The sequence below is a fragment of the Schistocerca piceifrons genome, chromosome 7, assembly GCF_021461385.2.
Source record: "Schistocerca piceifrons isolate TAMUIC-IGC-003096 chromosome 7, iqSchPice1.1, whole genome shotgun sequence".
NCBI lineage: Eukaryota > Metazoa > Arthropoda > Insecta > Orthoptera > Acrididae > Schistocerca > Schistocerca piceifrons.
In genome coordinates, this window is record NC_060144.1 from 433,055,504 (window position 1) to 433,067,757 (window position 12,254).

A 12,254-nucleotide genomic window follows, 5' to 3' on the forward strand; every position below is an offset into this window, starting at 1 on the left:
AGGACACAACAATTAGTATACTTAACCCATGTATGTAAGACGATGATGTCGGCAACGATGTAATTGGGCCTTGAATTCGGTTCTCATAGAGGCTGATGAACACTGTATCCACACAAGAATGTTGCGTTCTTTCCTGATTGCTGTAATGAATATCTGCAAAATTCGTTACTATGATTCTCCTACAGTTAGATCCAAATACTTGAACATACAGCAATCCTACTGGGGAAAGGAGACCCGTAATTTAATGTGGAATCGAAACCATGGTATATTTCCACAACATTGAGGCACAAAGGCTAGTTTAAAGATAGACTGAAAAATGCCAGCGTCTGACCACAATTCGATCCTACGACCTCATTGTTTCCAGATATGTAATTCAACACAAGACCACCAAACCTGATATTTGCTTATTATTTTCGTATCATCGGTCCGTCGTTTCCGGCGTTTCGTTTCAGAGTAATGATGTAATTATGATTTGTTCGGTTTGTTGCGCCATCACGTTTTTATCTGCAAAAATATCTTCGCAAGAGCTAAACTGCCTGTAGTACAAAACAAAATACGGTGATGTGTATGTGTAGGTGTAAGTATAGTCGTACAACAACCGTAGGTTACCACAGACTATCATAAAAAGTGTAGACTTTAGTAATTTTTCTATTGGCCATGTTTACGATCGTAAACGTGTCAACTGTATGTAGATGTGTTCCATGCCTATCGGGCGTTGTCTCATTTCAGTCAATTTGTTTACGTATGCGATCATTGTCTTGCAAATGCAAATGTGTGTGAAATATTATGGGACTTAACTGCTAAGGCCATCAGTCTGAGACTGTAGATTTTGAAGCTCGTGGTGATGTTAGTAAATTGCAAATGAACCTCACTATGTAAGACAGGAAGAGCTAAATGACTTGCTTCGTGATCTCTGATTACAATAAGTTAAAACAGAATTACTTGCTACAAGGCTGAAAGGATGGCACCTCTTGTAGCATGACACTGAAGTAAGTTGTTTATGTCAGTTCAAAAAGAATTCGAGCATTTACTTTTTAAACAGGAGGACATGGTCTTCTGGATTAATGTTAATTCTTTGTTTGAAGCACCTGAAGATTGCCGTTTGTTCATTGACTCCACGGAAACAATTTTGAGAGGGGAACCTTATTCCATAATGGAAATAAAGTTTCCGCTCATTAATATAGCTCACAATTTGGCAAGAAAATGCATCTTTTGCTATCCAGTATCGGATATGATGAATACTCACGACAGATATTGCAGATGTTAAAGTGATAGCTACTTTCTTGGATTATATCTTGACTATGGAAAATGTTGCTGCTTGTGTGTGGGTTAGCAAAGATAGAAGCAATCATTATATTAAGAAAGGCTAGGAGAGAGAGATCATTCAATCCAGGAACGGTAACTGTTGTCCATCAACCACTTACAAGTGCTGATAAAATCTTACTGCCTTTATTACATATGAAAATAGGTTTGATTAAAAGTTTTATGAAATTAATGGGCTGTGACAAGAGTAAATTTGCTCCCCTAAAAACCAAGTTCCGGAAGGGCAGTGAAGCGAAACTGAAAGAGAGAATATTTATTGGCGCTGAAATTAGAAAAGTTATGAAATATTCGCAGTTTGAAAGCCTGTTAAAAATGCTAGGATTGGCTGCATGTTTTCTTTTGAAAACATTGTCATAAACTTTCTAGGAAACTACAGGCCTGAACTTTACAGAGAACTTGGCAGTGAGTTGACAGAGAACTACAAGTTAACGAGTTGTAATACGTCGTTCAAAATAAACGCGTTAGACCCTAATTTTGATTTCTTCCCTGAGAACTTCGGCTCTGTCAGCGGCGAACTTGGCAAGCGTTCCATCAGGACGTCGCGGAAATGGACAAACGCTACCACGTATATAGACTCCATATGTGTTGGCAGGCTACTGATGAATGCTCAAGAGAGATGATCTTCCAGTATAATCACTAATCTACTTCACGTAAGTTTTAAGTAGATACAATGTATTCTAGCTAAGGGTTTGCAGCTATTCAAATGAATAATTACCAGAAATGTTATTAATGTGATTACTCACAAACTGTAGCTGATGGAAAAATTATATAACAAGATTTGCAATCAGCACAAAGATCATTCGGCAGGAGTGATCTGTTATACTTCTTGAAACATGGGACTTAAGGAAAGGCAGGATTTTGTGTGGATGGGGCCTTACTTAGTTACCGTCGGTTGCTCAATTCTTTTTAAAATCACATACACTTTATTTGGAACCAATTGCAAATAAGTTTGAAAATAAGGAACAATTATCAAATTTGAGTTTTAAGACACAATGTCTAAATAAAAAAATTCTTAAGCAAGTTTCACTCACGGCTGAACGCCTTATGGTTAAAAATTCAAATTATTTGCCGGCTGAAGGCCCCAATAGTAATAACTCAAAATTAAAATATATTTTTCTTAAACAATCATCACAATCCTATCAGACCAAGAGAGAAGTGGGCCTCAGACACTGCTCCAAGGATCGGCGTGTGAAAGTCGCTCAAATTCGCAGCCGACGAGACAGGCAGCCAAGAGTTGTATTCACTTGACCGGATGGTAACTCAAACTAGTGACAGTTTAAACACAGACCAACGCTCTCGCAAAATCTACCTAACATCTGGTAACCAAAACAACGATGGAATAACCCAGGCAAGGCGGAAATGGCGGACAGCACTGCATCTTCAGAATCCGGTGTTTCGAACATCTAGAAGCAGAAGGAACCACTAAGACCAAGGTAGTCCAAAAGAAACAAAATATCCGAACCACAATCAGTGAGGCTGTCGAACTACACGCCTTACCAGACAGCAGCGGCAAGGCGAGGAAAGGTACACTGCTGCGAAAATACACTAACCTCAAGGGCAGGTAACTGGGGCGTTAGCAGCCACTAGGCAGAAAGATACCGCTGGTTGAACTTCATCAATAAACACAAGGAATTCAATGATTAACAATAAGAAGCGGAGGATGGCTAATTAATTTCGCCAACTTCAAGCACTCCATTCGTAGCTCTTCATCTCAGTGACCCTGCGAGGAGCAACGCGCGAACAAACGGCGTGATCTCAAAATACTGGGTTAATGTTCACTCAACTCTAACATCCTGGGTCCAGTAGAAAATGAGATTGTGGCCCTCGCAACTACAGCCCCTCGATCCAGCAGTGCCTGTGCGCCTCCAGCAGTCCCGTGATGTGCCCGTGCTGCCGGACTCACTGCTGCTCCGTCCCAACCGAACTACCAGACACACTCTGATCCGGAAAACACTTGACGCCCTTCCAAAGATAATACTACGGTACTAGATATCGATAACCGCTGCTGCTGCCACTCGCTGATAGACAATGCTAGCAAACGTGGTGGCACCAGTAAACATGAGAAGAAAACGAGACGCCACTATCCCTATTACATGATGCCAACTTACCATCGGCACCAACTCGAGCCGCAACACGGCTCACTTCTTTTAACATTAAAAAATTTAGTTTTTTTGGCCATTGTAGAAGGAGCGATCAAAAAACTTCCGTTTGATGGTGTTGCTGCAGCGTACATGCATCGTTTCGCGACTCCGATTTGGGTATAAACACCGACATTTAGGCAAAGGATTAGTGTGGTTTTCGTGTCTTTCCGTCCTGCATGAGATAAATGCGGAAGCGTGAACTATGTCAACGTTATTAGAAAATGCGTTCAAACAGAACCAATGTGCTGTTATTCTCTTCTTGGCTGCCAAAGGACAAACGCCGTTAGATGTCCATCGGATAATGAAGAATGTGTATGGGGCAGCATACTGTTGAAAACCACTGTTGTGAAAGACTATGGCAAGAGATGCTGCTGCGTCATGATAACACACGTCTCTGTGCAGCGAATGTCGTAACGCAGAAGTTACGCCAACTCAAAATCTCTCCCCACGCAATTATCACGCGTTAGGTCCCTTAAATAAGACCTCGAAAGGTCGACGATTCCTGCCAGATGAAGATGAGCAGCGGGCAGTTACGGACTTCTTCGCGCAGCAGGACACTGTGTTTTACCAAAGGTCTATCTTGAAGCCGGCGCGTAGGTGCGTTGACTTCCTTAATACTCACTGCGATTTCGCCTAACTCACATAGCGATTCTGGTCTGCTGGATCTGCGAACGGAAACTTTTTTGTGGCCCCTGATAATTAGGCGAATGCACGAGGTAACGCACGTTTTATAAACTTTTGAATCATAGAACAGTGCATATGAATCGTGTATTATGATTAATAGTGAAGAATGACATGGGTGATAGTATCAGATAACAGAGCAAAAAGCTCTCGGGGGACGTAGGCTTACAAACGAGCTGTTTACGAGATAATTAGCAATCCGTGACCCAGACTTCAGTTTGCCATAATTAGTACAAATGTATTTAAAATATGAACTTTTCTACGAAGTCCTTATGTAACCGATTTCAAGCTTCATCAGTGGCCTACCGCTTCAATCCGCTGCATGTTACAATTTCCTGTATGCTTGGATGGAATCCATTATGAATCGAAACACAAACGACATTGGGATAAGTTTATCTTACAAAACGGTTTTCAGCTGTTAGCCAGCGTCAAGTATAAAGATAAATATACGGTGCAGTGAAATTTTTGCACGCTCAAAGATTTTAAACTAATGCTTCTACAGAGTATTTCCATTTCCAAATATACACTACTGGCCATTAAAATTGCTGCACCAAGAGGAAATGCAGATCATAAACGGGTATTCATTGGATAAATATATTATACTAGAACTGACATGAGATTACATTTTCACGCAATTTAGGTGCATAGATCCTGAGAAATCAGTACCCAGAACAACCACCTCTGGCCGTAATAACGCCTTGATACGCCTGGGCATTGAGTCAAACAGAGCTTGGAGGGCGTGTACAGGTACAGCTACTCATGCAGCTTCAACACGATACCACAGTTCATCAAGAGTAGTGACTGGCGTATTGTGACGAGCCAGTTGCTCGGCCACCATTGACCAGACGTTTTCAATTGGTGAGAGATCTGGAGAATGTGCTGGCCAGGGCAGCAGTCGAACATTTTCTGTATCCAGAAAGGCCCGTACAGGACCTGCAACATGCGGTCGTGCATTATCCTGCTGTAATGTAGGGTTTCGCAGGGATCGAATGAAGGGTAGAGCCACGGGTCGTAACACATCTGAAATGTAATGTCCACTGTTCAAAGTGCCGTCAATGTGAACAAGAGGTGACCGAGACGTGTAACCAAAGGCACCCCATACCATCACGCCGGGTGATACGCCAGTATGGCGATGAAGAATACACGCTTCGAATGTGCGTCCATCGCGATGTCGCCAAACACGGATGCGACCATCACGATGCTGTAAAAAAAACCTGGATTCATCCGAAAAAATGACGTTTTGCCATTCGTGCACCCAGGTTCGTCGTTGAGTACACCATCGCAGGCGCTCCTGTCTGTGATGCAGCGTCAAGGGTAACCGCAGCCATGGTCTCCGAGCTGATAGCCCATGCTGTTGCAAACGTCGTCGAATTGTTCGTGCAGATGGTTGTTGTCTTGCAAACGTCCCCATCTGTTGAGTCAGGGATCGAGACGTGGCTGCACGATTCGTTACAGCCATGCGGATAAGATGCCTGTCATCGCGACTGCTAGTGATACGAGGCCTTTGCGATCCAGCACGGCGTTCCGTATTACCCTCCTGAACCCACCGATTCCATATTCTGCTAACAGTCATTGGATCTCGACCAACGCCAGCAGCAATGTCACGATACGATAAACCGAAATCGCGATAGGCTGCAATCCGACCTTTATCAAAGTCGGAAACGTGATGGTACGCATTTCTCCTCCTTACACGAGGCATCACAACAACGTTTCACCAGGCAACCCCGGTCAACTGCTTTTTGTGTATGAGAAATCGGCTGGAAACTTTCCTCACGTCAGCACGTTGTAGGTGTCGCCACCGGCGCCAACCTTGTGTGAATGTTTTGAAAAGCTAATCATTTGCATATCACAGCATCTTCTTCCTGTTGGTTAAATTTCGCGTCTGTAGCACGTCATGTTCGTGGTGTAGCAATTTTAATGGCCAGTAGTGTAAGAACGGTTAATGTCAGATTTAGGAATAAAGCGAGAGGAATTGTTCCAGTGAAAATGCGATGTAAGATTATTTAATTAAGAGAAAATATGTAACACATTAACCAATGAACTGTACAATAAATTACAACAATTAATACAGTGATTTATGAGAGGACCTTACTCCAAAATCTCAGGTTTTCAGGAACTAAGGATTTCATTCTGCGGGAGAGTATATGGAACGTAACTGGTTGGGCTTTCCAACGTTTAAGGGACATGATAAAGTGGATATCTTGCAGTTACCGCAGTTGCTATATTTTCCAGTCTTTTTGAAAAGAAAAATAAGGCGAAAATCTTGGAATCGGTTCCTTTTCTTAAGGAAGTAATTCATTCGCATGGTCAGGTTACGTTTTTAGTAGTTTTTAGGTTGTTTCCTTTTTTACTCATACATTTTCACAGTATTGTAAGTCTGATCAAAGTACATACAAAATGGTTTCACTGATCATTTTTAGCAGCAGCACTGTTACGTACTAGGCATTTCATCAGATCATCATAGAATTGCCTATGTTCGTGCAAAATATAATCAAGTAAACGTTGTATGTCTTGCATTTGGTTCTTGTCAATAGCCGCTGGTCCCGTGTACGCGTTTTCAAATTTAAAAACAACAGACGCTTCTGGAAATAAAAGGGTCTTGATACTTTCACTACGTTCCAACTTAGACCGTTTTACATCTCACAACACTGTTCAGAAATTACAACACCACGAAAGGTGAAACGTAACGCATGGTGCATCAGGTATTTAGTAGTTGGGATGGAAAGATGATCACCGTTGAAAGGGTAGTATTCCAGGAGTAAAGCCTTTTAAAAATGACGTCTCTGTAACGAAGTCTCAAAAACATATTTACATTGTGTGGGATAAAGGCCTTTTCATGGATAATGATGTATCTATGTATACAGAATCTGGTACCGTTCTTAACTCATGTTGTCAAAATTCGAAATAAAGCCCTTTCAAAAACGACTGCACCAATTGTTTTTAGAAGAAAACAAACTGAACAATAGACACAAGTGACATGTTCAAAGAGAGTGGCTGAGAAAAAATCTTGTCTTTAACAGGCCCTAAATTACAAACAGATAAGATATACTAGACAGATTAAGCAGGTAAGTGAAGCAGTTGTGGTTGTAAAAAGTAATTTTTCCTTAACAGGACATGAAAAATTGCAGTAACTGAAATAAATGAAAACATGGCGCATGTGAGTGGCGAGTAGCGGAAATGTGTCTGGTCATTCAGTACTAAGCTTGGGGAGATGGATATATGTTTATTAATTTCCATTATTTCAATATAGTTCATTTTCCTTCCTTTATGGATGTGATGTTACACTTGTAACTATGGCTTTCTCTACGGAGATGGTCTGCAAAAGTAGTCTCCTATTCTTAGCTTCCCATTTCTATGGCGTTTCTTCAAGCGGGACTGACCTATATAGAATACAAGTGATTTTGTGTATTTTACTCTTTTCCGTTCATGAACTGCTGCCTTTATACCACTGTCGTGTTTGTTTTCATTCACAATGTATAAAATGCCCTGACGGAAACAAATGTTCGCATCACCAAGAAGGAGTTGTGCCACGTAAACGAAAATTGGTAGGCGTGTTTCTACATATGGAAGATGACGTCTATTCAAGTTTCGCGTCAGTCGCCTAAGAGTGGCGCTACTAACCCTACTATAAGGATGCAAATCAGATTTGTTTTAAATACACGCTGTAACGGTCATGAACGTTAGCTGGCTTTGAGACTGGGCGTGGTGAACTGATGTTACTCAAGAATACCTTTAAGGTGACAAAGAAACCATTATCAACACATCACTCATTTTGAGCAAAGTCGTTCAAAATGGTTCAAATGGCTCTAAGTGCTATGGGACTTATCAAAAAATGGTTGAAATGGCTCTAAGCACTACGAGACTTAACAAAAAATGGTTCAAATGGCTCTGAGCACTATGGGACGTAACTTCTGAGGTCATCAGTCCCCTAGAACTTAGAACTACTTAAACCTAACTAACCTAAGGACATCACATACATCCATGCCCGAGGCAGGATTCGAACCTGCGACTGTAGCAGCTGCCTGGTTCAGACTGAAGCGCCTAGAACCGCTCGGCCACAACAGCAGGCAGCAAGGTCGTGTAAGAGGGCTCCGAGAAGCCGGATGTTCCTTCAGCGATATTGCAGAATGACCTGGCAGGAATGTAGCCGCTGCACATGATTGCTGATAGCGGTGGTCACGAGATTGTACAGTCACAAGAAGGCAGGGCTCCGGACGGCCACGTGGAGCTACCGAGAGGTCATACCATCGCATTCGGCGTATGGCTCTGGTGAATTGTAGTGCACCTGCAGGAACAATTTGGGCAGCAGCTGGCACCACAGTGACACATCGAACCGCTACAAATCGGTTACTTCAAGGACAGCTCCGAGCCAGGCGACTTGTAAAGTGCGTTCCACTGGCTCCAAACGACCACCATTTGCGACTTCAGTGGTGTCAAGCGAGAGCTCATTGGAGGACAGGGAAGAGGACTGTTGTGTTTTCCGATCAAAGCTGGTTCTGCCTCGGTGCTAGCGACGGCCGTGTGTTGGTTAGAAGGAGACCACTTGAGGGCCTGCAACCAACCTGTTTGCATGCTAGACAAAATAGACCTATACCTGGAGCTGTGATCTGGGCTGCGATTCTGTATGACGCACCTTGACTGCAGATTTGTACGTCAGTCTGGTGATTCAACCTGTCGTGCTGTCATTCATGAACCGCATTCAAGGGAGCGTTTTCCATCAGGATAAGGCTTGACCACATACCGATGTTGTAAGCCAACATGCTCTACACAGTGTTGACACGTTGCCTTGGCCTGCTCGGATCACCAGGTCTATTTCAAGTCGAGCACCTACGGGACATCATCGGATGACAACTACAGAGTCATCCACAGCATTATCCGTCCCTGCACTGATTGACCAAGACCAACAGGGATGCAACGCTACGGTCGCAGGTTCGAATCCTACCTCGGGCATGGATGTGTGTGATGTCCTTAGGTTAGCTAGGTTTAAGTAGTTTTAAGTTATAGGGGACTGATGACCTCAGATGTTAATTCCCAGAGTGCTCAGAGCCATTTTTTTTAACCGACCCGCCATGGCGTTCTCATATCGACAAGCCACAATCAAACTAACGTTCAACGCATGGTACACGAGACCGAAGGCCCACGAAATAGAACGGTTTCTTCGAGACATCATGCACATAGAACCGTAAGAACTGATAGACATTCATTTGTCCATTGTATCCAGCACAGTGTACCTCAAACTGATTGACGAAACGGCCTGCGACAGACTACTCCAACGATGTGCAAACGGCTTTTGCTTCTGTCACGCAGACGGTAATGTGAGCGTGGTAGGAGTTGACCATGCTGGTCTGGGGGTGCGTACCGTGCGCATCTTTGAACTACCGTCTGAAGTTCTTGTCAACCTTGTCGTTGATACGGTGCGGCCAAGAAGGGGCGTAGGTTAGATGTCTTAGAGGAATTGGAGATTTTCAAACATCCTACTCGTCATGATGGCCTCATTCTCAACGAACAGCTGTAGCTGCGAAATGAAAACTTTTTTGACTGTATAAAGCCATTGCTTGATTTTTGATTCAGATTTCCTGATGCAGTTTACCGAAATGTTGTTTTCCTGTCACATCTTTGCTGTTTTTTTGTATGTCATAACTAACGTTTTTACGTTACAAAATGTATCTCTATTTAAAGCAGATAAATATGTAACTTCATCCTGTTACTATTAATGCTTACGTTATGCCTGAATCAGCTGCATCACAATTTCATGTGTCTAATTTTGAATGTACAGTAGCCTAGTTGTTTCTGCGGCTACTAGATGGCACTCGTAGCAACACCATGTTCACTTGCCCACACTTTCTAAAGTGGGCACCTCAGTCTTGTTGTAACCCTTGTCCACAGTACGAGCAACCCTTAGCGGCTCGCCATCTGAAAAGTGTTCATGACGTCGCCTTTCCGGCTGAGATCTTTTTTAATATGTGACTTGTAAGTACTGCATCATTTCGAGTCAGTACAAACTTTAATTTTATTAATGTACTATATACCTAATGTTTTAGTACAGTTAGTCTAATTCTGAAGACGACGCTCATAGCAGCGTCGAAACCAGGTCAATTTTTGATTTAATATTTGTGACCGAGGGCTTATTTGTTACAATATAATTCTGACACGGTCACTCAACCTTAGCAGCTATGTTCAAAGTTTTACGTTTCTTACCTGGCCAGGTATCTAAGGCTGCTTCTAAATACAAAGAATTAAAAAAGAAAATTCTTAATACAAGTATGGCTATCTATTCTAACAAGCAGTGTGAAAAAAGGGGACTTGTCCCGACTTATACAAAAGCCTACATCAATTTTTCTGTATGTAAGAAAAATCCAAGTCCTTTAGACCTATAATTAAGAATATTATTTGTAATAGGATAAAAGAGCTGTACGCTAAAAAAGACCGTCTTAACGGAGAAGCGTACCATTTGTACTTGAATATCACAAACACTTATCGTGTTAACTATAATTTTAATATTGACGACATGTGGACGCAAATTAACGAACATCTAGAGATTTGTTAAATAGGTATAATGCAGAAACACGAGAAGAAGCTCAGTAATCTTTCTTGTCTGCTTTCTAATGAAAAATGCCCTCAGAAAACATTTCAAAAAAGCAGTCACGTCTTTCATGAAAGAATTTTAAATAAAACCAACATCGTCTTTACTGAGAATGAAAAAGTCCTGTTAGGAAAAGGACTAAAATACAATGTCAGGCCTAACCTGTCAGACAGAAATATAAGAGAAAATATGCTTGTTGATTTAAAAATCGGTCTCGATTATAATAAGATAGATAATGCTTCTCAAACGAGAATTGCGTATGATGTAACCCGCATGCTAGAAAAAAATGCAGCTACTTTGTCTAATGTTACGCAAAACGACAGAATTTTAGTAACTTCCATTAATAATAAACTTAAAACAGCAAATGCTTCAATAACTAAATCCGATGAAGGTTGTTGTCTAGTCATTGCTTATATTTCCGAGTATATTTCTAAAACTGAAAATTTCTTCAGTGAAAACAACATATCGGAGCTGCATGATGATCCGACTCCCAAATTACAGAAAGAAGTAAGGTCAGCCATTAACAATGCAAAATTTCTTATAAAACCTTTCCAAAAGAAATTACTCATCAATATGAACCCTCAGCCCCCTAAACTTCGGTCCCAGTTCCAAATTCATAAACCTCATCATCCAATACGTCCAATCTCCAATAGCATGAATAGCGCATATCACGATTTGGCCCGATTTCTACACGAAACTTTGAAAAAATCCTTCGTTTTCGAAAATAATTATTCCGTTCCTAACAGCCACGTTTTGGTCCAAAATATTAAAAACTTAGTATGCAGTTCAGACACCAAGCTTTTTCCTTAGATATTAAAAATCTTCATACCAGTGTCCCGGTACATGAGACGCTCATCATTGTGGAAGAAAACTTACGTCAATTTAAAAAAGATCTATCAGATGAACAGATTACTGATTTTATGAATCTCATTAATGTCGTTGTCAAGTACAACTACTTTGAATTCAACGGACAACTGTACCAGCAGTCTGATGGGCTCGCTATGGGCAACCCTTTAGCCGGCATCCTCGCCGACACCTTTATCAATTCCTTGGAAAAAAAGCTGTTTAATCGTGTCTCAACCGCTTCACTAAGTAGCCTTTCTTACACAAGATACGTTGATGATATTCTTGTCATCTATAACGGACCCGCCGATAGAATTCATCTTTGAATTGATCTTTCACTATTGAACTCGAAAACGATAACCACCAATTAAATTATTTAGACTTGACGCTTACAATAGAAGACAATAACATCACTTTCAATATCTTTCGAAAAGAAACGTATACTGACCAAATCGTGCCTGCTTACTCTTTTCATCCACAGTTAAAAAAATGGCCTTTTTTCATTCTGCCGTCCATCGAGCCACCTCCATACCACTTTCAACAGAAAAGTTTAATGAAGAGATTAATTTACTTAAAATCATAGCAGTCAATAATGAATTTACGCCTAACATAGTGGACGATATCCTAAAAAAGAAAACTGCAAGAACTACCACGCTCAACACCTCATGCACTGAAATTAACCC